This window comes from Sminthopsis crassicaudata, chromosome 3, assembly GCF_048593235.1.
Source record: "Sminthopsis crassicaudata isolate SCR6 chromosome 3, ASM4859323v1, whole genome shotgun sequence".
NCBI lineage: Eukaryota > Metazoa > Chordata > Mammalia > Dasyuromorphia > Dasyuridae > Sminthopsis > Sminthopsis crassicaudata.
The window spans coordinates 7,660,352-7,688,158 of NC_133619.1; the positions used below are offsets into that span (position 1 = coordinate 7,660,352).

General features: G+C 42.8%; 1 long non-coding RNA gene across 1 annotated transcript in view; it reads left to right on the top strand.

Moving 5' to 3' along the window:
- Positions 1-27,807, top strand: part of LOC141564786 (uncharacterized) — a 67,726-nt gene that overhangs the window by 38,897 nt on the left and 1,022 nt on the right. The window contains exons 3-4 of the long non-coding RNA XR_012488719.1: positions 16,759-16,888; positions 23,968-24,092. This is a non-coding gene — a long non-coding RNA (uncharacterized LOC141564786). The remainder of the gene's footprint in view (positions 1-16,758; positions 16,889-23,967; positions 24,093-27,807) is intronic.

The window sequence follows — 27,807 nt, forward strand, 5'->3', positions numbered from 1 at the left end:
AGAGATTGTCTTGGCTTCATTGGTTAGAGACTGTACTAAGGAAGTCCAAGACATGAAGTGGCCCTTGGTGGGCCAGATAGCTACACTGTGCTTCATGATCCCTGTATTAGCTTTTAGTTTGGGTCAGTTAGTTCTCTCCCTCTCTCTTGCTCTCCCTCTTGTTCTATCTTACTTTCCCGCCTCCCCTCTCTCTCTGTCTCTCTCTCTCTCTCTCTCTCTCTCTCTCTGTCTCTCTCTTTCTCTCTCTCTCTCTCTCTCTCTCTCTCTCTCTCTCTCTCTCTCTCTCTCTCTGTCTCTCTCTCTCTCTGTCTCTCTTTCTCTCTCTCTGTCTCTCTGTCTCTCCTCTCTCTCTTCTTTCTCTTTCTCTGTCTCTGTCTCTCTCTCTCTCTTCTTTCTCTTTCTCTGTCTCTCTCTCCTTTCTCTTTCTCTGTCTCTCTGTCTCTGTCTCTGTCTCTGTCTCTGTCTCTCTGTCTCTCTCTGTCTCTGCCTCTCTCTCTCTCTCTCTCTTTCTCTCTCTCTCTCTCTCTCTCTCTTTCTCTCTCTCTTTCTCTCTCTCTCTGTCTCTGTCTCTCTCTCTCTGTCTCTTTCTCTCTCTCTCTCTTCTTCTCTCTCTCTCTGTCTCTCTCTCTCTGTCTCTTTCTCTCTCTCTCTCTCTCTCTGTCTCTCTCTCTCTTTCTCTCTCTCTCTCTCTCTCTCTCTCTCTCTTTCTCTCTCTCTTTCTCTCTCTCTCTGTCTCTGTCTCTCCTCTCTCTCTTTCTCTCTCTCTTCTTCTCTCTCTCTCTGTCTCTCTCTCTCTGTCTCTTTCTCTCTCTCTCTCTCTCTCTCTCTCTCTCTCTCTCTCTCTCTCTCTCTCTCTCTCTCCTGTCTCTGTGTTTCTATATCATCTCTCTATGTTCATCAGTATGTGTGCATATATGTAAAGTAGCCAATATTTATATATTTCTTTAAGGTTTTCAAAGAGCTTCATATGTGTATACATGCATATTATACTATAATAGCATATACATGTGTATATAAGTACTATACATATACATGCACACATATATTATATATGTTCTCATACAGCCTTGGCAGGCAGGTGCTGTTATTATCATTTTTTTTAATAAATGAGAAAACTGAGGCAGACAGATATCAAATGACAAAGTCACAGTTAGTATCACGTCAAAATGAGGCGCCACTGGAGACGTGACTCCCAGTTCATGTCCTCCACTCAGATTTAGAAGAATATGGCAAGTTAATAAGCATTTATTAAGCACCTTCTGTGTTCTAGCTACTGTGGGTATACATACAGTATACCCTGACTTTAAACAGCCCACGGGTAAAAGTTGACCACTTTTCCTATTGCCACCAGTGGCAGCTGGATTAGGAACTGAGTGGCTTGGTGACTGGCTCACCAGTGAATTATTGGTCTGTGGAACTAGGACTAGAAAGTATGACGAACTCACCTGAGTTCTTGGGAAAGTTGTCTGTAGGCACCAGGGACATTCTGAGCTTCCCCGGTGACATCAGCCTGTGTCATCCTGCTGTTATTTCACTGCCGTGTCAGAATTCCTGAGAGAGATTTATAAGCCAGTGATCTAAACACAGGTAATAAACTGGAAAACAGACAATCTGGCTTTCTGCAAGTTTGCCAGAGTCATCTTAATTTACGAGGGCAGCCTCCATTAGGAGCCTTATTAATTCTTCCCCTTTATCTGTGCACCTCTGCTGGGGCAGGAGAAAATGGGGGGCTTTCTTTTCTCTTCCCGCTGCTGTGGCCAAGGACCGATCCACCCGACACTGGCCAAAGGAGCAGGCTCGTGGGTTTAGGGAAGTGGTTTGGCACAGGCCCACTCTGTAGCTCTCTCAACAAGGTCAACGTGGAAACTTATGACATCACACCCAGTGGCTGCTCAGGGAGAAGAAAGAAGCTTTTCATTTGCATCTGTCCAGGACTCGGTCTCCAGTTTTCCTCTGAGCTTGGGGAGGCACCTCCAATCAGAACATATAAAACAGTCACACAAATCACAGAACACCCGAACGAGAGCCTCTGGGACCACAATAAGGTGATTAGCTAATATTAATAAAGCACATTAAAGTTAGCAAAGCCCTTTCCATATTATTCTAGTTGGTACCGATGAGGTCAGTGAGATAGTATGTGCATTTTACAGATGAGGAAACTGAGGCTGAGAAAACATAGGCGGTTTGTCCATCAGTTGGGATTTGCACTCTGATTTTCCTGGCTCCCATTGCAGCCCTCTAACCACAGCACCACTTAGCAGGACACCCTCTATAATATCAAGGATAAGTCATTATATCCAAGTAAAAGGGAACTCAACACCTTCCATGCCTCAATCTTTCCCAATTCTTCCTGACATTAAATTGTGTCTTCCCAAATTTCTTGTTTGCTCCTGATTTTCTCCACTGAGCTTAAACAGACCAAGTCTCCTTCTTCCCCACTGACAATCCTCCAATATTCAGAGACATCTCTCCAGTGTTCCACCAATCTCTTCTTCTCCAGAACAAACACCTCGAAATCCTTCCGACCGTGGCGATGAGATAGGATCTCAAGGCTTCTCACTATCCCAGCGGCTTGCCTCTAGGACTTTCCAGCTTATCGATTCTTCCCTAAAATGTGACATCCATATCTGACCATAGTTTTCTACTTGTAGCTTATCAAGAACAGAGATATCGATAAGCTAAAATGTGACTCTCACTTCCTTTGAGGGTCTATCACCTCCCAAAAGACTATCTCCTTCTTTCTTCTGAGCCCTGCAGCTCTCATAATGTGTTGGATGGCACGAGCTCACTCGCTGTTTCGTACTATTGACTCATATTAACCTCAGAATGCACTTAAACCACAGGAATTGTTTTTTCTTATTCAGGATAATTTCCCCATACTTCCTCAATCTTATTTATACGTGCTTTTGTTTGTTTTGAGGGGGGGGATTTAGGGATAGGAATTCACATTTACTTCCATTAAATCCAATGGTTGATCCCACCAGTGATTCTAGTCCGTGCAGATTTTTTGCTGACTTTTCATTCATCCAATGGATCAGTCATCTGCAGATTTCATGAATTCGTCTTCTAAGCCTTCTGAAAAATTATCAACGATTCAGTGGATCGGTCATCTGCAGATTTCATAAATATGTTTCCTATGCTTTCAGGCAAGTTATCAATGAAAATGTTAAATGGCCAACCACAGATTCATGGGAAATTTCAATAAAGATCTTCCAATAATGAATAGATCTGCTTCAAACACAGACTAGTTACATGAACCTGGGAAAGTCACTTAATTTCTCTGGCTCAGTTTCCTTATCTAAAAATGGGTATAATTATAGTAGCACCTTCCTCAAAGGATTGTTGTGAGAAAAATCCTTAAAGTGCCACATGACTGCTAGCTATCCTAAATCATTTCTGAATTCCTCTATTTGTACCACTGGATTGCTTGTCCACAAGGATAATGGACTCTATATTCAGAGTTTGGAGCAAAATTTAAATAGTTTATGTCTATCTAAGCTTAACATGCTTTGATCATTGGATAAAGACAGAGGATGATACCCCAAAATGTCTTGTGATTGGCTGAAAGAATCAGACACACCTCTGGGCCAGCGTAGGGATTGGCAAACCAATATGATATGAAGTATTCAAGGAAGGAGCTAGTGGGGTGGTAGAGGAACTCTAGTTTAGCACCTGGAAGGGAACTGCTGGGGGGAAAGAGACAATTTCTCCCCACCCTCAACCAGGCCAGATTTATAAGCCAGCTGTGACTTATATTCCTCAGGATGAGCCTGAGGACAATGATAAATGAACTGATTAGTACCAGGTCACATGGTAGACATGTGCCTTAGCAGAACTTGAATCCAGTACTTCCCATTTCTGAGGTTGGCCCTCTACATATTATGGCTCACACCTTCTCACATTGCATAGGAAACCTTTAATCTTATAAATTTTAAAGTGTTATAAAGTGACCTCCCCCCCATCTGCACACAAAGCCCCCCACTGGGCACTTTTGGTCTCTGTACTAGTCACTCCCCATCCCTAGAAGGAACCCTGCCTCATTCTCCCCTTACAGAATCCATCTTTTCCTTCAATATAAAAAAAAAAAAAAAACAAAAACCTAAAATTAAAAGTCTTTCCTTGTTCCTTTTAACTTCTAGCTCCTTCCCTCATCATCTATTTTGCATGTACCTGGTTAAATGCAGGCTCTGTTAATATATATTTGTTAAATATATTATATTTATATATAATATATAATTAATATATAAGACATATACATAATTTATATAAGAAATATATATTAATATATTAAATATAATATTTGTAAAATATATTATGTTTGTGTTGCTTTTTGTAATAGAATCCGATTTCTTGGGGGACAGGGACTCTCATTCTTGGTGTCTGTATGCCCAGAGGCTGCCCAATAGCCCCAGGAGGCGTTTAAATGATGGCTTGATGGCAGCTATAAACATTCCCTCTCTTGCTCTTCTGCAGTGACATTGCCCCGGTTCAGCTCCATGCTACTTGAGGTGACAGCTAGATTTCTAGGTGACCCCAGGACTCCTGCCTGTGGTTGAAGGTCAGTGACCACAGGTGACCAAGGACTCGGGAAGATGTATCACAGGAGACCATCTGGTTGAATGTTGACCTGGTGCCCAATCATCTAGTCACCCAAATCCCCCCCTGGAGCCTCTTGTGCGCTTGAAAAACATTGCCACACGCATATCAGCCGGCTTCCCTTTCCAGTGGTCAGAGAAATCGCGCGTCATCAACCCTGTGGGTCATCAACCCCAAGAATTTTGGCTTTGCCAAGCTCTAGGGCTCTGTCCATGATTGCTCTTCCAGGGCACTGAGGTGCAAGGCCCCTGGAGCCCTAGTCCTGGCTTTGCCAACGCCACTTAAGGGCAAACCATCTCCTTTTTCTGAGCCTCAGTTTTTCTGCCCGTCAAATGAGAGCCCTAAGATCCAGCTCTGACAATCTGTGGCTCTAAGTCTAGAGCTCCGAATTACAATGGAAATAGGCAGCATCTGGCTAAAAGAACATCAGAGAAGTCTATTTACCTTTATGACTGTCTTTTCCTTAGCTAAAAGGCTATGGCTGCCCTGTGTTCCTTTCCTGGATCTCTTTGCTTCTAAATTCATGACTAGATTAGTTGAGAAGGCATGAGTTTGCTCCTTGTCCCACCTGGAGGCCTTGAGAAGTGATGGGTTGGCCCATTTCCCTCTGGTGACCTGGTCTCCTTCACTACCCACTCCCAGCCTCTCCCAATCTGGGGTGCCCAAGGTGGGCCCGGGGTGGAGGTCTGCACAAAGCAGGCTCAGAGCTGGGCCGCTCCGGAAAGGGGTGGGGAGGCAGTGGGCAGCCCCGGCAGTAGTCAGCCACCATCCACCACAGCCAGCACTTGAGCAGTGGGTCTCGGGAGACGGGAGCTCCCGGCTAGCTGGCTGGCGGCCGAGGCTGCTCACAGAGGGCCCGGGACTTGGCTGGCAGCAGAGGGGTGGGGATGGAGGGGAGGGGCAGCCGGCAAAGGCTCTCAAACAAGGAGGACATTCAGGACAGCCTCCCTCATCCGAGTGGAAAGCTACAGTATGTTCGTGCTGTCCAGTCCAGACTTGGCCAGGACGTGTCTCTCTCTCCTTATAAGGCTGAGAGCTTGGAGGTTCTGCACCTTCCAGGACACAGCAGCCCTTGTGATGGGTCTGATCAGATCTCCCCCCAGCCTGCTATCAAGGGACTGAAGAGCGGACTTTCCTACAGCGTGGCCATGGGCTGGAAGCCACAGAGAGGCCCACCTGGCTTAGAGGCGCCCTCCCACTCCCCAACACCCCTGAATGTTTCGGGGTGGGGCAGCAAACTTGGCAGGGCCCACATTTGGCCTCCAGCTTCCCAAGATCCCAGATCGCCATCCTGGAAATGCAGGGAGCATTTCCCTGGGCTTCCCTGGAGCTCTTTTCAGGATGGGTAGAAGTGGGAAAGAAGTGGGGGCCTCTCTCCCTGGCCGGATCCCATCTTCTCAGGCCTCCTGCAGCCCTCTGGCCAGAAGCAGGGAAGCCGGGGCCTTGTGGGAGATGAGCAGGCCCAGCTGCCTTCCTTTTCCCTGACAGCCAGAGAAAAGCTTTTGGGATTTCTGACTTGGGACAGGCCAGTCCATAGTAGCTCCTGGGGAGAACCTTCAAAACCTGGCTGGGCAAGCAAATGCAAGCCGGCTGAGGGGCCCTGTCCTGCAAGCTTCTTCTCATGCCTGCCTGCTTGGGCATGCTCAGAGAGAAGGGCATGGTGGTCTGGTGGAAGGGGCCGAGGACAGGCAGACTGGCTGCCACTTAGTACTTGTGAGACCTGGAGCCGTTGCCCTGGGACTCAGTTTCTCAATTAGAAAAGTGAACTCTCAATCAAAAATTCCTAATCCCACATCTGCTGATCTAGGTTAATGTCCTGTACCACCTCTCCAAATGGGAGACTATTTGTAAAGTACTTAGCACAAAGACTGGTACACAGTAGGCACTTAATAAATGCATGCTCCCTTCACTTTTCCTCTCCTCTCCTTACACCTCCTCTTCCCTCACTGACAAATTACAAGTTCTCTGGGCCCCAGACTGGCCCTGAAGTCTTTGCCAGCTGTAGCCCCAGGATTCAGTGTGGGCCCTCAGGAAAAGGTGCCACATTTCTTTTCTTTTCTTCTTCTTCTTCTTTTTTTTTTTTTTAGTAGCTTTTTATTTACTAGACATATGCATGGGTAATTTTTCAGCATTGACAATTGCCAAACTTTCTGTTCCAACTTTTCCCCTCCTCTCCCCCCACAGATAGCAGGTTGACCAATACATGTTAAATATGTTAAAGTATAAATTAAATACAACATATGTCTACATGTCCAAACAGTTGTTTTGCTGAACAAAAAGAATCGGACTTTGAAATAGTGGACAATTAGCCTGTGAAGGAAATCCAAAATGCAGATGGACAAAATTAGAGGGATTGGGAATTCTCTGTAGTGGTTCATAGTCATCTCCCAGAGTTCTTTCGCTGGGTGTAGCTGCTTCAGTTCATTATGGCTCCATTGGAACTGATTTGGTTCATCTCATTGTTGAAAATGGCCACGTCCATCAGAATTGATACTCATGTAGTATTGTTGTTGAAGTATATAATGATCTCCTGGTCCTGCTCATTTCACTCAGCATCAGTTCCTGTCAGTCTCTCCAGGCCTCTCTGAAATCCCCCGGCTGGTCATTTCTTACAGAAAATAATATTCCACAATATTCATATGAGGTGCCACATTTCTATGTGCCTCAGTTTCCTCCCCTCTAAAGTGATGGGATGAGCTCCCTTCCAGTCTGGAGCTTGGACCTCATGGCACTTCCTCTACACAAATGAGACAAATTATCCCCGCCTTAATGACCTCCCAAGGAGGCTGCGAAGGTCAAACAAGGTCATGCAAATGATGGGCTTTATGGCTGTCAAGCTTTCATCAGAATCCCAAATGAAACAGAAGAGAATTAGCTTCTTGACCTGAGAGGGCTCGCCTTCCCTGAGACCTGGATTCAAGCTAACTGGCAGGGGAGGTGGAGAATGCTGATGGTTGGGCCAGGTGATCACAGGTCAGGGGGCATTGCTGATGGCCTGGTTAGGTGACCACAAGTTGAGGGGCACTGCTGATGGCCCAGTCAGGTGACCATAGGTTGGGGAGGCCCATTGCTGATGGCCTAGTCAGGTGACCATAGGTTTAGGGGGCCACTGCTGATGACCTGTCCAGGTGGCCCTTGACCTGAGAAGCTTGGAAGCCCCAGGTGCCCCCCAGTGCTTCAGGATGAGAGAAGGAGGAAGGCTGAGGGGCTTCTTTCCTTTCCTCCTTCCTTTAATCTCCATGTCAGGAGCTGTTCAGAAAGGTCAGCAATCTCCCTTGGCTGGAAGTTGTCAGAGTTCCCTCCGTGGAAAAGCAAAGAGCTGGAGATGGGATCTCATGTGAGCCAGTTTGCCTTTTGTCCACAGGCCAGCGTCAAACACCTGCACTTACCTCCAGGGGGCTGATGAACAGATCTGGGTTAGCCTCCTCCCTTCCAGCTTGAGGGTTCTCCCATCTGTAGCCTTCCCAATTGCATGGACTGTTGCTGCTGCTCCCCTGCTCTCTCAGCTATCTGTAGTCAAGGACTTGGGGCCAGTAGAATCCAGCCTCGGGTGCTTCCCTCTCTCAGGTCCTCAGTTTTGCCATTCATAAAAGGGAATCTAATAAACAAGCTTGAATTCAGACACCCACTAGGAGCTGGGGCTACAAAAATGACAACTCTTGCTTACATTCTACTGGAGGGAAACACTTGAAAATAAGTAAGTGCTAACAAAATTGCTTTGAGGCAGCTGGAAAGACCTCTTGCAAAAGGTGCTCATTGAACTGAGCTTAAAAGGGCTGTAAGAGGGACAGGTGAGGGACAGCAAAGGCAAAGAGGCGGGACGTGGGCTGTGGTGATATTGGAAGCGATCTCTGTTGTGGTGTGGACAGTGAGTGTTACCATTGCTCTTACTTGGGTTCTTTTGAGAGCAAAGTTTGAATTTGAAGATGAAAAATGAGCCAGAAGCACCTGTACCTCCTTTGCTCCATTACTCCCAGGTAGACTGGCAGTAGAGCCCAGGGTTCCAAGAAGGAGAACGGTTGGGCCAAAGGTTTCTTGCTCAGCTGGAGGCAGAGGCGGATCCTCCATCTTCTCCCATTTGCATGAGGGTAGAGGCACGTCAATACCAGGTAGCCCCAGAAGGTCACATTCAATTCTTCTTGCATTTGTTTGGAACCAGGGAGTGATGACTGAGTTTGTGTTCTCCCCTTGAGGGATGGCTTAGGATAGGGTGGCAAACCACACCAGCCTGGACCCCAGCTCAGATCTCAGCCCAATCCATAAGAAGCAAGCAAATTTAGGATGGGTTTGCTCCTCGGGGCAAGCTTCCCAGAGAGACCGAGGAGCCACCTTTGGGAGGAGGAGCTCATGTGAAACTTGGGCATCCTTCTCCCACCCATCCTCCTGTGTGATGCTGAATAGCCCCAGACTTACTGGGAAGTGGTAGACAAGTAGAAGTAAGGTCCTTTAGGGAAGCTTTGTTCTTGTATTCTCAGGGCAGACCACAGTGGCTCGCACACAGTGCTCCCCCTTTTTTTTGTTTGTGGGAGGCATTTGGGATGTAAGTGACTAAGGGGTCGTTAGTTAAGTTTTTTGTGTAAGTGACTTGTCAGGGGTCATTAGTTAAGTTAGTTAAGTTTTTTGAACCCAGATCCTCCTGCTTCCAGGACTGGTGCTCTATCCACTGTGCCATCTAGTTGTCCCAGCATAGTAAGTGCTTAAACATTAATTAAGTGCCAACTATGTGCCAGGAATCAGGCAAAAGACAGATACAAGATAGCCTCTCTGTGCAAGAAGCTAACAGTCTAAATACTGATTGGATTGGGTAGAAAGCAGCTGAGCCAGAAGGGGGGAGAATATTGTTTCAGGGGTCCCAGCTTTCAAGAAGTGCTTAAAATATCGTCTCTAGTTCTTCTCTCTAGTGGGAAAAGTACAAGTCGTCTCCATTTCCCATGTGACAACCTTTCCAATACTAATACTAAATATGCTCTTCCCCAGGACATAAGGATAATCTAGTGATTCTTCCGTTTGCTGAGCTTCCAGCTCCATCGCCACAATCATCCTCCTCTGTGTAGTCTCCAGCTTGTGACACCCTTCTTGAAGTGCCAGACCCACAGCTGGGTATTGTATTCTAGGTGCAGACTGAGCTGGGCAGGGGCAAGCAGGACCAACATTCCTATCTGTTCTGTGGCATGCTTCCCACTAAGTTAACCATGAAAAAGTCTTCGGGGGAATCTTTTAGAAAGGAATATTTACTAAGATGGTGTAGTGAGTGCAGACTGATCTCCCAAGTCTATGGCACACTCTCTCCCTCATAGGTACAGAATTCAGTGAAAGGAAGTTCCAGTGGAGAAAATGTTCCAGGTTTTTTCCAGGTTTTTTCTTCCTGTCTATGGCGTACTTGAAAAATTCCCTTTCAGCATCTTACGGTTTTTTCTGGACCCTTGCTAGGCCTTTGCAGCTGCTTTTCCTTACAGAATCCTATCTTTTCTGAGCTACCCATGAAGACATTGGCATTTGCTACCATTGCCATCCTGGGGATGTGTGTCTCAGGAAGCAATGATAGAGCCGCAACTCTTTGGACCCTTCCCAGCTCATAATGATGTCCCCTGCCCAAGTCAGGGGGACCCCGAGACTGAGACTGAAGATGAGCACCGGCTTGAGGTGCTTTCCCTTCCCTCTTCCAAGCAAAGTCTTCTTAGATACCTGGGTTCTCTCTTCTGGCTTCTAGCAGATGCTCAAATTTCTAGGTTCCCAACTAGCTGCCATTTTCTAGATGATCCACAGGCTTGAATAAATTTTCTCAATCAAATCAGATTCATCTCCTTATTTCAATTCAGTTCAAAGGCATCTAAAATGATTGGATTTTGGGGCAGCTAGGTGGCACAGTGGATAGAACACCAGCCTTGAATTCAGGAGGACCCGAGTTCAAATGTGATCTCATACACTTAACATTTCCTAGCTGTGTGACCCTGGGCAAGTCACTCAACCCCAGCCTAAAAAAAAAAAAAAAAAAAAAAAAAAAAAAAAAAAACAAAACATAAAATGATTGGATTTTTACAAAAGTCTTCTTTTGACTTTCTGATTAAAAGGTGTTTGGGTTTTCTTCCCACCTCTGAGTGTTTGGTTTCATTGACAAACAAGGTCTGTCTCTAATTATGGAGGTGACAGTCTTACAACAGGGCCAGAAGTCCAAGCTCCTCACTTTGCAGACGAGAAAACAGGCCAAGAGAAATAAAGTAACTTGTTACAGATAATTTTGTTGTATATTTGAAAGGAACAGCAAGTCATACATAGTAAATTTACAGTTCCATATGCAATCATCTTTTTATTGTATTATATTATGGAAATGCTTGTTTTATTTCATATATTAAAAATGGAAAAAAATAAAACTAGGTACAGAGCAGAAGTGGGGATTTGGGAACCCAATTTCTTCATCTCCAAAGCCAGATCTCCCTCTACATTGCCATACTGGGACAAAGCATTGGTATGATTTAAGCAAGATGTGTTCCAAGCCTGCACATGAAGGCCATTCTTCAAGGGTGATAGAACCCAAGGAAGGCTAAGCTCTACTACAATACAAATCATGAAATAATACTAATGCTAAAGAAAGCATTTTTGATGCTATTATCATTAATAACTAACAATAATGATGATGATAATTCAATAAAATAAATTGCATCATTTAAGACAGAACACACTATTCATAACTTCCCAGATATAATGTTCATTCCTATTTTTAAATGATTTTTAATTTTTATTTTTATATCACTATATATCCCTAACATCTCATAACAAAGAATTAAAGAGGAGTGGGAAAACAAGATATTGAAAAGGTCCATTCTATATGACATTCCACTCCATAATCCCCTCTCCCCCACTTCTGCAGAAAAAAGTAATTCCTTCTCATATCTCTTCTTTGGATTTTGCAACATTCAATTATAACGCTTTTCTGCTCTTATTCTTCCTGTTTATATATTGTACTCATTGTGAATATTGTTTTCTTTTTTTCTGCTTTCTTCGCTTTTCCTCGGTTCACATAATTTTTCTAAGGATTCTCTGTATTCACCATTCATAATTATAATTTATAATGTATAATGTAATATTCAAACACATTCATATATACCAATTTGTTTATGACTATCTACAATCAATGACTCTCTAGAGTGGGTTTGTTTTTCATTTTATTACAAAAAGTAAATGTATACTACAAATATTTTGATTATATCGATTCTCTCTTGCTATCATTGACCTTCTTGGGGAATATACCTAGAAATTGAATCTCTGGATAAAAGGGTCTGCACATGTTAATCACTTTTTCAGTTTGTATAGATCCAAATTGTTTTTAGAATAGACAGACAAAAACCGTGGCTCTTCCAATAAAATATTAGTATGTCTATAATTTAATACTGGTTTTGACATCCCACACTGTACCAAACAAGCAATTTTCAAACAACATGGATTGAGAAGCTTCCAAAATAAACTAATGCTATAGTTTAAGATATATGGCACTCTCACTGACCTGCTAGAGATGTCCTGGAGGTATTCTGAGGATTCTTTCAGGGAGCAACATAAAACAAATTTATAACCCAGTTACTGAGATGTGTCATTTGATCCACTTGGGTAAGAGTCCATGGAATATGAAAATATAAAGGAACAGTAGTGGAATTAACATGGTGTGATTGGGTCAATAATCCTTTCAGACTGAGAAATCAGAGAGAATAGTTCAGTGGGTCACACCACATTGTGACAGCAGGGAAGATACAATAAAGTTGACTGGAGCCAGGTAGCTGAGATGGACCATGTCATCCTCCCACCCTTCAATCTGGACAGTCTACATGTCATTTGGGAGTTCCAGAGCTGAAAAGGTTAAGTTGCCTTAACTTAACTGGGAGACTGGGTGGGGAGAAAGAGGGCATGAAATACCAAGGAATTTCAAGAGAAGAAGAACCTAAATAATGGGATCATCAGGGAAAACCTCCTATTGGAACCGGTATCTAAGTAGTTCACCAGGATTTGGCTTCTGATGTTCAATTGCAAGAGCATTTCATTAGCTTAGTCCCTTTTCAATACTTTCTCATGTATCTCCTCCAAGAAATATTATGAAGGACATTCATTACATATGTGATGATCTATAGAGGAAAGCAGACACTGAAAAAAAGACAGTAATAGACGCATTAATACCTGGAAGCAGACTAAGCAGGAAGCAATAATGTCTAGGCAGGATAACTCGGGTGGGGAAAGCAGATATTTGCAAAGGGTGGGATGAAACATAGGCTTATAAACCAGAAGAGACTTGGAAATGAATAAAAGCTGTCCTGGGATTCCGGAGTAGCTGATTTGACCAGACAATTAATTCTGCATTTAGACTTAGGATAGAGGCATTTGTTTTTCTACTTACAATCATTCTCTTTCCTGTCCTAACTTTCCTGGCCAGATGATTGGAAATAGAGCAACGATCTGTGACTTTGGAACCCCAGTTCTCAGTCCTCTGGTGGTTCCCAATCCCACTATTACTAAGTTGAGGAGTCCTTGAATTCCTGAGGTTTAGAAAAGTTGAGGGATTTTCCTGGAGTTATGTATCTAGGGGAGGAAGGTTCAAACAGTGGGTTGTACTTTTGATCTTTGAGGAAATGAGGAGTCGTTAGAATTTATGGAGAAGGGGATGACAAGGTCTTCCTGACTGTAGGACTAGCACTCTTTATTAAGCCATATTTCCTCTCATGTTCCAGTCTGTTTTCTATTGTTGAGATCATTTTTTTTTTTCATGATGCCTTTTCTGACCATTTTAGATGGGTTGAAATACAACCACTGAATATGGCTTGGGAAGGGCTCTGTTGTTTCTTTGTGCAGAGTAATTGTCATGAATGACCTCAATATAATATCCATATGGAAGTACCACTTCGGGTGATGGAAATTTTCTGTGATGGCATTTTGCTAATTGTCACACTCTATGGACATGGCGGGATCCCTTAAATAAGATCCATATTCAACCAAAACAATTTAGTTTAATCATCCACATGGAAAACCACCCAGTGGATGAAGAATGTATGTTATCCATATTATGATACTCAATTGGATGGACATTAATTGGATTAGACAAGCCTATGAACAGATGATGAAATGACTTTAAGACTGAATAGGAAGAAAACTGGATGGGTCATATTTGGGAAAGTGTGAAGTGGTTTTATAATTCCAAGCTTTTTCTTTAGAAAAAAGTCCATCTTTTAACACCAGTATTCTTTAGTAATACTGTATAGCTGTGAGTCACGGATTACCAAATCCTGGAAGAATAAGAGTCTCAGGTCATTCAAAGGGCAATGGAGAGATGCCCAGTGGGTGTGAGTAAGCTGAGTCCTAACACCCATGAAAGCATACAACTCTAGCCTCAGACTCTTACTAGCTACTTAATTCCGGTTAAGTCACTTCACTTCTCTTTGACGATCAACTATGATTAATTTAGCTCTTTTGAGGAATACAGTGATCGAGACAATTCCAAAGGACTCATGTGGGAAAATGCTATTCATATCCAGAGAAAGAAGCGATAGCTCTGAATGCAGTTTTTGTTTTTGTGTGTGTGTGTGTGTGTGTGTTTTTTTTTTTGTTTTTGTGGTTCTTTCTTTTTGTTTGGTTTCTTCTTTTACGATGTAGCTCATATGGAAATATGCACTGTATAACTTCTATCATCAAATTACTTGCTTCTTGGGAGGAGGGGAGAGGAAGGAAGGAGAAAAAAATTTGGAACTCAAAATCTTTCAAAACTGTTGAAAATTGTCTTTACATGTAACTGGGGGAAAATGAAATATTATTAGATTTTTAAAAAATGCTTTCTTTGGTCCAGTTTCCTGTACTGGAAAATGGGAATAATAATAGCACCTACCATCTAGGGTTGTTGGGAGGATCAAATAAAGTAATATTTGTAAAGTGCTTAGCCCAGTATCTAGAATGTGGAAGGCATAATGTAAGTGCTTATCCCATGCCCATTCCCCATACACAGGAAAAATGAAATATCTGAGAATAGTAATGGAGATGACATTGCCACTCTGAAGATGTCTAGAAGAGAAAGTAGTCTGGTGATGGAGTGAAAATAAGCGATAACTGATGGAAAGTCTATATGTGTTCTTGGGAGCCATCTGCCCTATAGAGAGGTCTAGGGAAAACCTTTCCCTTTTCCCCCTTCCCCTATTCTGGTTGTACTCTCTTGGAAGCACTTCATGGAAGATATACACAAATACTGCAGCATGAAAAGGCATGTATCCTTGGGTCCAGTCTGATTAGTATCATTAGAGGCATTATCGACTTGGATTGATTGAACATCTACTTGTGCTACTGCTATAGTAGGAGCTAGAAAACATGACACCAACAAGCCAATAAAACCAAACTCAAAACCTGAAGGAGCTGGAATTTGTGGGCTGCAGGGAGATGGAATGAGGTGGAAATCAACAAATATATAGATAAGGACAGGAAGAAATGTTCACAAAGTAAACACCAAAACTTAGGCGTATGTGCTAGGGTTAAGACTTTACTGGAATCAGCTCAGGTGACTTAGGAAGGTTGATTGTTAAATGTTTATTGTGAGAGTTTATACCTTGGAAATTGGCAAATGTTATAAATCAGAACTTAGCTTATTTTTTTAAATTTAGAATTAAGAAAGTAAGGGAGATGTTAATGGAGCCAATTAAATTTAGACATATGTAATAAGTACTTTTTGTTTTCTTTCAGAGAGCTAGTTGTTAAATACTACCAGAATGACCCTGCAAATAACATGAATCTTATTTACTAGAATGCTCTTGAGAATGGAGAACTATGTCTAAAGAGTTATGAAGTTCTACATACTCTTTGATTTAGCAATACCACTACTAGGTCTATACATCATAAAAAAGGGGAAAGGATCCACACAGACAAAAAAAAATTATAGCAGTTCTTTTTGTGGTGGCAAAACAATTGAATATCAAGAGGATATCCTTCAATTGGGGAATGGCTAAGCAAGTTGTGATATATGAAAATGATGGAATATTATTGTGCTATAAAAAAAATGAGCAGATGGATTTCAGGAAAACTTGGAAAGATTTACATGAACCGATGCTGAGTGAAGTGAGCAAAACCAGAGATTTGTATACAACACAATACACAATTGTATACAATATATATTATATTACAACATATTGTATTCAGTTTATACAATATACAGCAACGTTGGGTTATGATTGATGATGATAGACTTAGGTCATTTTAGCAGCACAATAAACCAAGATGAACTCATGATGAAAACTTGGAAATATGTACATGAACCGATGCTGAGTAAAGTGAGCAAAACTGGAAATTTGTATGCAACACAATACACAATTGTATACAATATATATTGCATTGCAACACATTGTATTCAGTTTATACAATATATAGCAACATTGTGTTATGATCGATGATGATAGCTTTAGGTCATTGTAGCAGCACAAGACAATTCCAAAAAACTCATGATGAAAAATGCATCTAGAGAAAGAACTATGGAGTCTGAAGGTGGATCATAGCACATACTATTTTCACTTTTTTGTTTTGTTTTTTCCTTCCTGTGGTTTTTCCCTTTTATTCTGGTTCTTTTTTCACAACATGACTAATGTGGACATGAATTTAATAGGAATGCACACGTATAATCTGCGTCAGCTTGCTTACAAACTCATGGAGGGGGAGAGAAGAAAGTGAGGGAGGGAGAAAAATTTGGAACTTGAAATCTTATAAAAATGAATATTGAAAATGATCTTTCCATGTACTTGGATAAATAAAATACTTTTTACATTTTAAAATCAGTGTTAATTTTTTTACATGTAATTGAGAAATAGTTAATATAAAATAAAACTTCCCCTTCCCCCCCAAAAAAATCCTACTTCTACCATACTTTTATCATCTAAGTGAGAGGGGGGTAGAGGCTGGCTGAGTGGGATGATAGGGACCTAGAGAATCAATATAGCTTGGCTACTGATTTGCCAGACTTATGGAATCACATGGCACATTCAGCTGTGGAAGCTTTATAGATGAAGAATGGAATCCTGGGAAGAGCTCTGGTTTTGGAATTAATTCATTCAACTCTCCACTGGCCAGGAGAAGGGGGAGCATGTCTTCCTCTTGTATTTTACTCCCTGTGCAGCAGTCTGGGCTTTAGCAACTTTTAATTTCCTCTGTCCCCAGGCATCCTGGAAAAAGTCACACCAATAACAGCTTCAACTCCTGACCTGGCTGGCAATGTGGGACCTCCTCCTATGTTCTTTGGAGTCTTGTAAGCCCGGGTGCGATGCTGTTAAGCCGCCCAGCAAGGCTGGTGAGTCACCTCGATCCCACCTAAATGCTTTCCCCCTATTTACTCAGGAGAAAGAGTATCCTGTCAGCAGATTACTACCTGAAGGGAAATGGTAAACATAAATTGTCTTTTTAATTGGATTGTTACTGAGAAGTACATCCTGTCCTGTACCCTCAACCTGCCCAAGTCGGAGTTCCAAGTCAGGTTCTTCACTGCTCCAACCCCCAACAACCTCCCCTACTGTTTCCTGTTTAAATATTGAATCTTCTGTTTAATTGTTCAGACAAGCCCTAGAAATAGCTATTTTCCAGAATGCTGGTCGTTTTGGTTGTGTGGATAGAGAAATGGATGGAGACACTAGAAGTCCTGGATTCAAATTCTCTCTGTGACACTTAGATGTGGAAGCCTAGGCAAGTTATTTGAATTATCCAAGTCTCAGTTTTCTCATTTGTAAAATGGGAATAATGACACTTAAAGGTTTTGTTGTTGTTGTTGTTGTTGTTGTTTTTAATGAGGTTCAAATGAAATGTGAATGCATTTTTCAAACCAGAGCCAGCAAAGTAGGAAAAGTTAGATTCCAATTCTATCTCTGGTACATCCTTATTGTGTGTTCCTCAGGACACTTTAAGATTGGGTGTGGTGTGGTTTTATCTATCAATGGAATCGTAAAGTCAAGTTTAGAATAGAGAACAAAGTGTCTTATTATTGGTGAAGTAGGGTCTCCTGGGCAAAGTGGGCCTTTTGGTAAAATGAGACTTCTCCAACACATTTGACCTCAATATGTGATCTCCATTTAGTTTACAGGGCTATTACCTCCATCTTTCTTCATCCAACCTTCTCCTTCTTCTCAAGCTCTCATATATAAATCATTGCTTTGAATCACCACCAAGATTAAACATTTATTAATCTCCTACTGCATGCCAGGCTTTGTGCTAAGTGATGGCCAAATAATAAGTACTTGGAATTATATCAGAAATAGACAATGATGCTGAAAGCAGTAGCTTGAAATTTCACACAAACACCCCTGTCTGGCATCTGCCAACCAGGAGGTATGGGGAGGAGGAATGACCACATGCCTTTAAGCCAAAGCAGATTTCATGTTTATAGGGAAATGTCTGCCATCTATGAAGCCCTGGCTAGAGCAGCAAAGGATTCCTGTCCATACTACAGGAGGACCTGTTGAAGGAATTGAGTCTCTTTAATGAAAAGAGGGAAAGCTTGGTGAGGACAAGCTAGCTACCCTCTTATGCTTGGATAAAGAAGTATGATTTATCCTGTTGGGCTCAAAGGGCAGTTCTAGGTACAATAGGTTAACATGAATTTGAAGTGTAGAGAGGTGATTTAAGCTTCATGTCAAACAGCTAGATCTACCAACTTATCCACTAACCAGTCAGTACTTTTTAAGGGTTTTCTCTGCAGTAGGCATTGAAATCCAAAAGAGCAATGGGCCACCTGAGCAGGTAGTGGGGTCCTTCTCAATACAGAAGTAGTATCCACTAGCACTGATCATTAGTGATGATGATTATAAAGATAGTGAAAATAGTGTCCATTTATAGGTCATGAGTAGAGACCCACTTTGGATATGGTTTGGGTATGGTAGATGAATTATAAGATCCTTTCTTGTTTGAGATTTCTGGCCTGAGTACTGTCTAATGTTGCCTAAGAAACATTTCTTACTTCTAGGTTGGATGGTACATGAATGTTCCTTTTGAGATACTCAATAGATGTGTCCTTTACTATCTCATTTCTTCTTAAATCATTGGATCTTCTTTTCAGTATTGATCTCTCCATGATTTCCATAAAGGACAGAGAATTTCTGAGAAATAAAAAGCATCTTACTTCAGTGAAAAGAGTTCATTATTGGAGGCTGAAGGCGGGAGAGCTTGGTTTGGATTCCTGTGAAAATTCAAGACTGGCTCATGTTAGAGAGAGTGTGCAGTCTGGATAAGGAGGTAGGAAATAGGAGATGACAAGGTTTTATCAAAAATAGGTAAAGTCATGCTAACCATGTTTCCTTTTGTGACCACAGTATTCTTATTTAATATTATTTTAATTAGCTAGATTATTCAATTAGTAGAAGGGAATGCTTATAGGATTTGCCTTTATTTTAGTGAAGTATTGATACAGTATCTGATGTAATTCTTGTACAGAAGATGGAAAGATGTGGATAAATACACTCAGATGGATTCATATGGTTTATTGGATTTGAAGAGTAATTGTTTGTAGTTCGATGTCAATGTAATCACCATCTTCACTTGAATAACCTGGAAAACTTGTGTTTGGGGAAAGGAGCGGGGAAGGGAACAGGTATTGATCAAACACCAACTATGTGCCTGAGCACATTACAGATATCTCTTTCGAGATGACTTGACCTCCATTATTGAACATTTTTAAAATTAATAACTTAAGACGAAGGCATAGATGATATATCTCAATTTTGGAGATGACACAGAATGGAGAAGTTTGTCCCAAAATCGTGAATGGTTGATGACATTCTAGAACATGAGGGTGGATAACTTAAATAAGGTCCCATTCAATAGTGATAAATGTGGTAAAAGCCTTTCATTTGGGTCCAAAAAAGTATCATCTTCTGATGTGTAAGTTGGGATCTCAGTGTTTTAGTGCCCCATGAGGTCAATGTGAATCAACAATATAACATGACAGCCTGCCATGCAGATATACCCTCAGCTGCATTAAAATGGGAGTGCCTCTAGAAAGAGGACGGGGATGGTCCTGTTATAGCCTCATAGCATTAACTTCAATTTGTCTTTTCAGGGAGAATGGTGGATTGAGTGCTAGAATTGGAGCCAAAATAAACTGGCTTCCTCAGTCTTAATTTCCTCTTCTATAAAACGGGGAGTAATGATGGGGCTTACTTTATAAGAATTAAACATACATATAACATATGTAAAGCATTTTCAAATTGTAAGACATTTTATAAATGCAAGCTCTTGTTATTAATATTACTATTGCTGTTGTTAAGAAGGATGTTGATTAAAGAGAGAGAGAAAAAGACAGAGAGAGAGAGAGTGGTGTGTGTGTGTGTGTGTGTGTGTGTGAAAGAGACAGAGACAGAGAGACAGAGATTAACATGTATTAAAGAGAGGTAGATTTCCTGATTCTTCTCTCCACTAGACCTTCTTATGTGTTATAACTTTTGACCTGTTATAACAAATAGACCTTTATGTGCTATAATATATATATATATGTATATGTATATATATATATATATATATATATATATATATGTGTGTGTGTGTGTGTGTGTGTGTGTATGCATTTATCTGTCTAGATAAATAGATGGAATAGATAGGTAGATGGATGGATTGGGTAGATAGATGGATAGATACAAAGATAGATGGATAGATAGATGAATTGGATAGATAGATACATGGATAAATAGATGGATTGGATAGATAAATAGAGAGATGGATTGGATAACTAGATGGATGGATGGATGGATGAATGGATGGACATATGGATTGGATAGACGGAGAGATAGGTGTGATACAGAGATAGAAAAGTGTAGGAGGGTCTAGATCTGTGCTTTTAGCCTTCAGTCATGTAGGGAATTCCCAGTGAACTTCCTCTACCTGCAGGTCAGTTCCTATTCTGCAGCCTCTAGTTTTTGTGAGTTTTCTGGGTGAGCTCTGAGACTTTAGTGCCTTGTCCACTTTGGGCAAACATTCCATGTTAGAGGTGTATGTGATGCGGACCCTTGTCTTCCTGTCTACAAGACTAGCTCCCAACGTATTGTACCACACTGCCTATCACCAGCACTGTAGTAACTCTAATTTGGGGGACTTTAGAATCACTGAGTCCTTCTTTCTTTTAGGAGTTTCTTTCAAGCATTTCTTCTTCCCCTCTCAGTCTTTCCCTGCATTTCTCTCACCCTTTCCCTAGCTCATAGGAGTTGCAGTTCAGGTCCGCTGCCTCTGAAGATTCCCTCTGTTCGTCCGGCTCATGTACACCTGGGGCTGTGGGCACATCTCCTCTGGCAGGCAGCAGCCCGGGGCATGATGTACGGGACATGGAGTCAGCAAAGCTTGCTCTCAGTGAACGCCTGGATGAATCAGCCACTCACCCTTCCTAAAACTTTGTTTCCTCCTCTAGGAAGTAGGGCAGGGGGAGGGAATCTGTGCCATTCACCCCTGGTGGCAATGAAGGAAAATGTGCAAACCCTAAGGTGCTTTAGCCATGAGTTGTAGCTCAAATGAATCGCACACAAATTGGTCATGGTGCTGTGGGTTCCATCGACCCACCCCGTGCAGTGATCAAACACAGCAATAGAAATCTCCCAGTGGCATCGCCAACTCCGAGTCTGGACTAGTGCCAGAGGCAACTCCACCAAATCTTCTGGAGGCACGCATGCACAGTCAGTGCACTGAGGAGATAGCGGGCTTCCTTTGATCCCTATTCTCCATTTTCTTCAGCTCATTGGATAGAAACAGGTTTCTGGGCACATGCGTGTGTTCAGGCAGTGTCAGGGGGTCCAGTTTTATAGACAGGGACACGTCTTTTCTAGTCCTTCCTCTGACACAGTCTGGCTGCGTTGCTTTGACTAAGTGACTTCTGCTCCCTGAGCCTCCGGCAACTCTTTAAGACATATTGAGCGATAATTGGGCTTTGAAATGCTCGGGTGCCTCCCTGACGAAATGCTCAGAGCATTGACGTAGACCTAGAATCATCCATATGGACGCTGTGTCTACTGATGGAGAGCCCAACCTCTAGTAACCTCAAAGAAAGCCTTTGAACGATATCGTGCCTAGAAAAGTCTTAATGGGGCTCAATCTGCTGACGAGCCAAGTAGAACTGAACTGGAAGATTCCTTGGAGCTCTAGCATAGAGCTCGTGAGCCCATGTGCCCAACCTCTTGCAGCTTGCTGGGACACACCGTGGGATATCCTGTGTTGTTGCCACCTTCAGTAATCTCCTCTGGGCTACCATGAAGCTTTGCAGGAGACTTTGCCGGAGGCTAGCTCTTCTCCTGGCTCTGTTTCTTCATGGGGATTGAATCTCATGATCTCAAAGGCTGTGATTCTCTGACTTCTAGCACGGTGGATAGAAGACTGGCCTCTGAATCAGGCCCATGTGGCTTCAAGTCCTTTCTCTGACAGATAGCAGCTCTGTGAACATAAGCAAAGGGCCCAGCATCCCCGGATAGAAGATTCCATGCTGCAGAGAAGTGGCTTACTAGTCTACACTCAGAACTCCCTCACTAGAACTCAGTATGAATGAAATCACAGCTCCAAAACAACAAGCAAAAAATCCCATGTTTTTACCAAGGGACCTCATCCCTTTTTTCCTAGTCTTGGCAAATCACAGAGCAACCATCCAGTTGGTCAATGATGGTTTATTAAGATCTTATTTTGAGTGATTATTTCCTATATTTTCCCCTTATTTGCCAGCATTCATTAATACGTCAAGACCCAATTGGTGAATAATTGTTTTTTCTTATAAAAACAAAATTTATCAATATATTTTAAATCTTCATTTCCAAGTATATTTCTCCCCTATTTCCCCATTAGGAAGTAATCTCTTATGACAAAGAAGAGAGACAGAGACAGATCCAGAGAGATAGATAGAGACACAGAGAGAAACAGAGACAGAGAGATACACACACATAGAGAGAAAAAAAAACAGGATAGAGAGAAAAAAATAGGAGACAAAAGATACAGAGAAAACAAGAAAGGAGATAAAGAAACAGGAAGACAGAGGAGAAAAAGACAGAGAAGAAGAGAGAAAAAGAGAGAAAATAAAGAGAAAGAAAGCAACAAAATCAACTGATTGTTCTAGATTTGTAGCCATATGATGAGGATCATGGGTATAGCCCACAACAACCTAGGTGAAGCTTTGGCCATTGATAGGTTCCATGGATTCACTGGGAGCTCTCTTACTTCATGGCATCAATTTCTGTGGGCATTTAGAGTTTTAGGATAAAGAATCTGTGGGACACCCACAGGCAGTGGAGAGCTACTTGGTCAAGGTCCTGCTTAAATCCATTCCTTTACTGTTGCAGAATTTGAGAGGGGGCCCAGAATGCTTAATCAAAATGGTGAACAAAGGACAATAGATGGGCAAAAGGAACGCCTCTGGAATATCAAAAGACCCAGAGAATGGCATCTCTCTGGATGCCATTCATCATACTGGAAATTTTCCCTCTGGAGGACTTAAGGGAGAATGATATGGTGGGCCACAATTTGCACCCCCTTAGGAGGAACTGTTCACATCAGTGAACACTAAAGTTACTACATTATATCCACTTGTGTTTTTTCTCTTTTTTTAGAATAGCTTTTTATTTTTCAAAATACACAAAAACATAGTTTTCAATATTCACCTTTGCAAAACCTTGTGTTTCACTTTTTTCTCCCTCCCTCCACTCTACCCCTTCCCCTAGGCAGCAAGTAATCTTGTATTTTTGAAGAAAACCTGAGGGTTCTTAGGAACATTAGCTTGGAAGGACCTTTGAGAGTTCCCCCAACCAGTCCTCCTGGGATGTGGAACTTATTTTCCTAAGTGAGAACTGAGGTCCAAAGTGCCATTGATTTGCATCCAGGTTGCCCAGCCCTACTTCCCCCCTCCAGCAAACTGAAACCTGCCACCCCAAATCCTCGGGAGAAAAGGGAGACTAAAGGGAAAAATTAAATCCCTACAATTTAATGAGCATTTATGGAGTGTTTACTATTTGCAAGACTCTGTGTGGGGTAGGGAGGCACAAAGGCAAATTTGAAAAAAAATTATTGATTGATTGATTAAAAAGGAGAGCTGGGGAGGAAGTGAATCAGGTGCGTGGCACCTGGGGGATTGAAGGTTGAGTTTGGAAAATAATTCCAATGGGTTATTTTGGGTAAGACATAGATGATGAGGAGCAACGTGTGAGAAATCTGGAAATATCCAGAGAGAGATTTTTGGAGGACTTTAGAAAACAAGCTTATACATTTGGATTTTAACCTAGATAATAGGGAGTTACAGATCATTCTTGAGATGGGGAGTAACTTGGGTAGACCTGACTTTTCAGATGTTCTTGTAGAATCTCTGTGGAGGATGAGTTGGCTTAAAAAAAGAATTCTCCTTCTCTCACCCCTGTTACCTTCTCCCAGGCAAGTCCTTCCCTCACTATCCCAACCTTTCTGAAATGCTGCTGGGGCTGGAACGGAGCCATCTGGATGGATAAACTGGCTTTCCCCATCATGTGGAACAGATGGCAATGAGCTGGAGCTCCTTGGTGAGTCGAGGAGGCATTTCCAAGGAGGGTGATGGGTGCTCTGATATACCCACGAGTCCTATTGGTCATCCCAGAGCCTCCAGCTGGCCCAAGGTGCTGGGCCCCTGGGAGACACCTTCTTGTTCCTTCCCTACTCCAGCCCGCTGCCCCTCCCTCCCCACTCATTCATTCACACATGCACGCACAGACAGGGACATGGGTGGGTGCCCAGCAGTAATGACCAGCTTTGGCAAAAAGCCTTCTGGGAAACTCATGAGGATATCATAGCCAGGATCCCCGGGCACTGGAACCTCCCCAGGAGCTGCTCACCTGGGACCTCCGGCAGCCTCAAAGGAAACGTGCTGGTTCCAGAAACTAGGGCAGAGGGCAAGGCCGGGAAGCTGCCCAGTGGGATCTGCTGGGCTAGATGCTCTCCTCCCAAGCCTGATAAGGCTCCCCAGCACAGTTTGCACAGCAGGCTCTCTCCCTGGAGCTCATTGGCTGGAGGCTGCTCCAGGCCGTAGGAGAATGGGGCGGTAGACCCCACCACTGAGCTCCAACTGCAGAGAAAACACCTGCCCCTTCAACTTGACTGTGCTCGTTCTGACTTTTATCAGGAACCATCTCTTTGGGGATTGATTTCTAGCCAACGATTAACCAGGCACGGCTTAGTGCCTGGAGAATACCTGGGAAATCACTGAACACAAGGAAACCTCCTGGTTTATGAACAATCTGTGTTTGCAGACCCTCTCCCTCCCCCGAAGGCCTGCGGAAGGTCGGCCCGGGTATTTTTCCATTTGGGCAATGCCTGTGATGACGAAGGCAGCCCTCTGATGCTCTCGGGGACATGAGCGTGGCCTGGCCATCTGGAGGGACAGAGTGGGTCTGGACCAGAGGCGGAAAAGCCTGTCAGAGCAGCCACCTGCCTTGGAGCCCAGAGCCTCTGGCCTTTTCTTACGGGAGTGTTACACAATTAACTACTGTGCCTGGCTCCTTGCCCATCCAAAGGTCCCTAAAGTGGTTTTCCACTCCAATGTTGGGGAACCTCTTGGCCCAATATAACTGGGCCATATCATCACTATTCACCTCTTCCTATTCTTTATTCTCCTCCTTTTCCTCTTCCTCTTCATCCTCTTCCTTCTCTTCATCCACCTCCTCCTCCATCTCTACTTCCTTAATCTCCTCTTCATCTCATCTCCTTCCTCTTCCTCAACAAAACATTTATTTGATATTTATCATGTCTCCATCACCATCACTGAGGGAGCTGTATAGGAAAGAGCTCTGGAGCCAGGAGGACCATGTTTCAAATCTTGCCTCTTGTACTTACTGCCTGTATGACCTCAGGCAAGTCACCCCCATGGGCCTCAGCTTTCCTATCTTTAAAATAAGACTACTGGATTCCGAAGCCTCTAATTGTCCTTTCAGCTATAACCCCACAAACAGGTTATATATGAGGTTATGATCAACCATGGACTCCAAGTAGTGCATGACTGTCCAACAGAGAAACCAAGAGTGAGAAGGGAGAGGGAGCTATGGATCATTCTTGAGATGGGGAGTAACCCGGGCAGATCTAACTTTTCAGATGCCCTTGTAGAATCTCTGCGGGAGGATGAGTTGGCTTAAAAAACTATCTCTTCTCTCTTCCCTCTTCCCTTCTCCCAGTCAAGCCCTTCTCTCACTATTCCAAGCAGCAGAAGAGGGAGATTGGAAGATAGCCAGGGTACCCAGGACATGGTCTGGGACACAGTACATGGCTCACTAAAGGTGATTCATGTTTTGATTTCTGTTCGGGTCAGTTAGCCAATCAATGAGTATTTCATAGCACCTTCTAGGTGCCAGACACTGTGCTAAGCCCTAGAAACACAAAAAAACCCAAAACAAACCAAAACAAAGGAACAATAAACTAGTCCCTTTTGTCACAGAAGTCCTGGACTTTGGAAGCGAGAACAGAAAAGCAACTAGAAAAACAACAAGCTTCATTAAAGATAATTTGGAGATAATCAGCAAAAGAAGACACTAAGGGGCACTGGAAAGCCTTTTTGTAAGGGTGGGTTTAGGTGGAAGTTGAAGGAAGCTGGGAGGCAGAGGTGAGGAAAGAGCATGACTAGAGAGAGCCTGGAGATAGACAGTGTTATATGAGGAGCAGCCAGGAGCCAGGATCAGGGAGGAGTCTGTGGGTGATGGGGTTTTAGATTTGATTCCAGAAGTGATAGGGAGCCATAGAAGTGTATTGACTAGGGGTGTGGTATGGTCCAACCTATATTTTATTTTATTTTTTTTTGCTGAGGCAACTGGGGTTAAGTGACTTGCCAGGGTCACACAACTAGCCAACCTGCATTTTAGGGAGATTGATTTGACAGTTGATGGACTGACTAGTGAGAGATCTGAACCAATCAGCAGGCATCCCCACTAGATGTGATGTGGGAGGGAGGCAGCACTTAAATGGAGATAGCATCACCAGGAATAGAGAGGTAACTCACACCTTGAGCACTAATTGGATGGTGGGGAAGGGGAGAGAGATTGAAGAGCACTGAATGCTATCTGGGTGTCAGGTCTGTGCCTGAGGATGGTCCCTCTAAAGTAATAGGGCAATTGGGAAGAGAGAGAGGTTTTAGAGGAGAAATAGTCAATCTCACCATAGCATCTTCAAGTCAAGTTAATCCAGTCTAACATTTTCCCTTTTTAGGCAGATTTTCCAAAACAACTCCATCTTAGGTTGGCTGGAACTCATAAGAATCACCCCACAAACATCATATCCTCAATAGACTTTTCAAAGGAGCAAGACGATATTTCTCTCAACATGAATATTCAGAGTTTTTGCAACCCAACCCTGCTGGGCAGGAGGCTGTTCTGAAGTGAGTGCCCACCTTGAGGGCTAGGCAACTTAGAACCTGAGCTTCCTAAAAGTAGGGATTTTTTGTGCCCATTTTGTATGCCTGGCATACAGTAGGTACTTAATAAATATTTTTTCACTGACTGATGAATTGGAAAAGACATTAGAATTTTCTAATGTCTGGGTCTAGGTCTCAGTTTCCTTATATGAAAATACAAACTCAAGCTTGGGTTCTCTAAAGTCACTTCCAGGTCTAATGTTTCATGATTTCTATTTATGGAGAGGCAGCATGGCTCAGTGGAGAGAGCACTGGCCTTGGAAGCCTGAATTCAAATCCAGTCTCTGAAGTATCCTGACTCTGGGAATTTGTGCCAGTTCCTTAACTGCTGAACTCTTTAAATTGCAGAGAATCTGACTTTAGACTTTATTTAATTTACATTAACCTATCCATCCATCTATCTATCTATCTAATCTACCTAATCTATATCATTTAGACAGTCAACACTTATGAAATGCCTACTATGTGCAGGCACTGTGCCAAGTGCAGCTTGATCAGAGGAGTTCCTTCGCAGGAGCTCTATATGCCGATGACATTATTGATCCATCCCTTCTCCATATCTCCATGAAAGACACGTATTGTCCTTTAATGCAGAACTAAATGTCACAGAGACCGAATGTGCCTTCTTGAAGCCCTAAAGGTCCTATTGAGGAATGAGGCCAGAACCATTCGTCCAGACAGAACTGAAAGGGACCTTAGAGATCAGACAATCCATCTGGCTCCCTCATTTTACAGAAAAGGAGGCTCCAAAACTCGAGCGCTTCAAGCAACAGAGTCAGTGATTTGAGTACAAGGGGAAAGCAGACCCACACAAAGGTTTGCTCACTGGAGGATGCTCACATTCC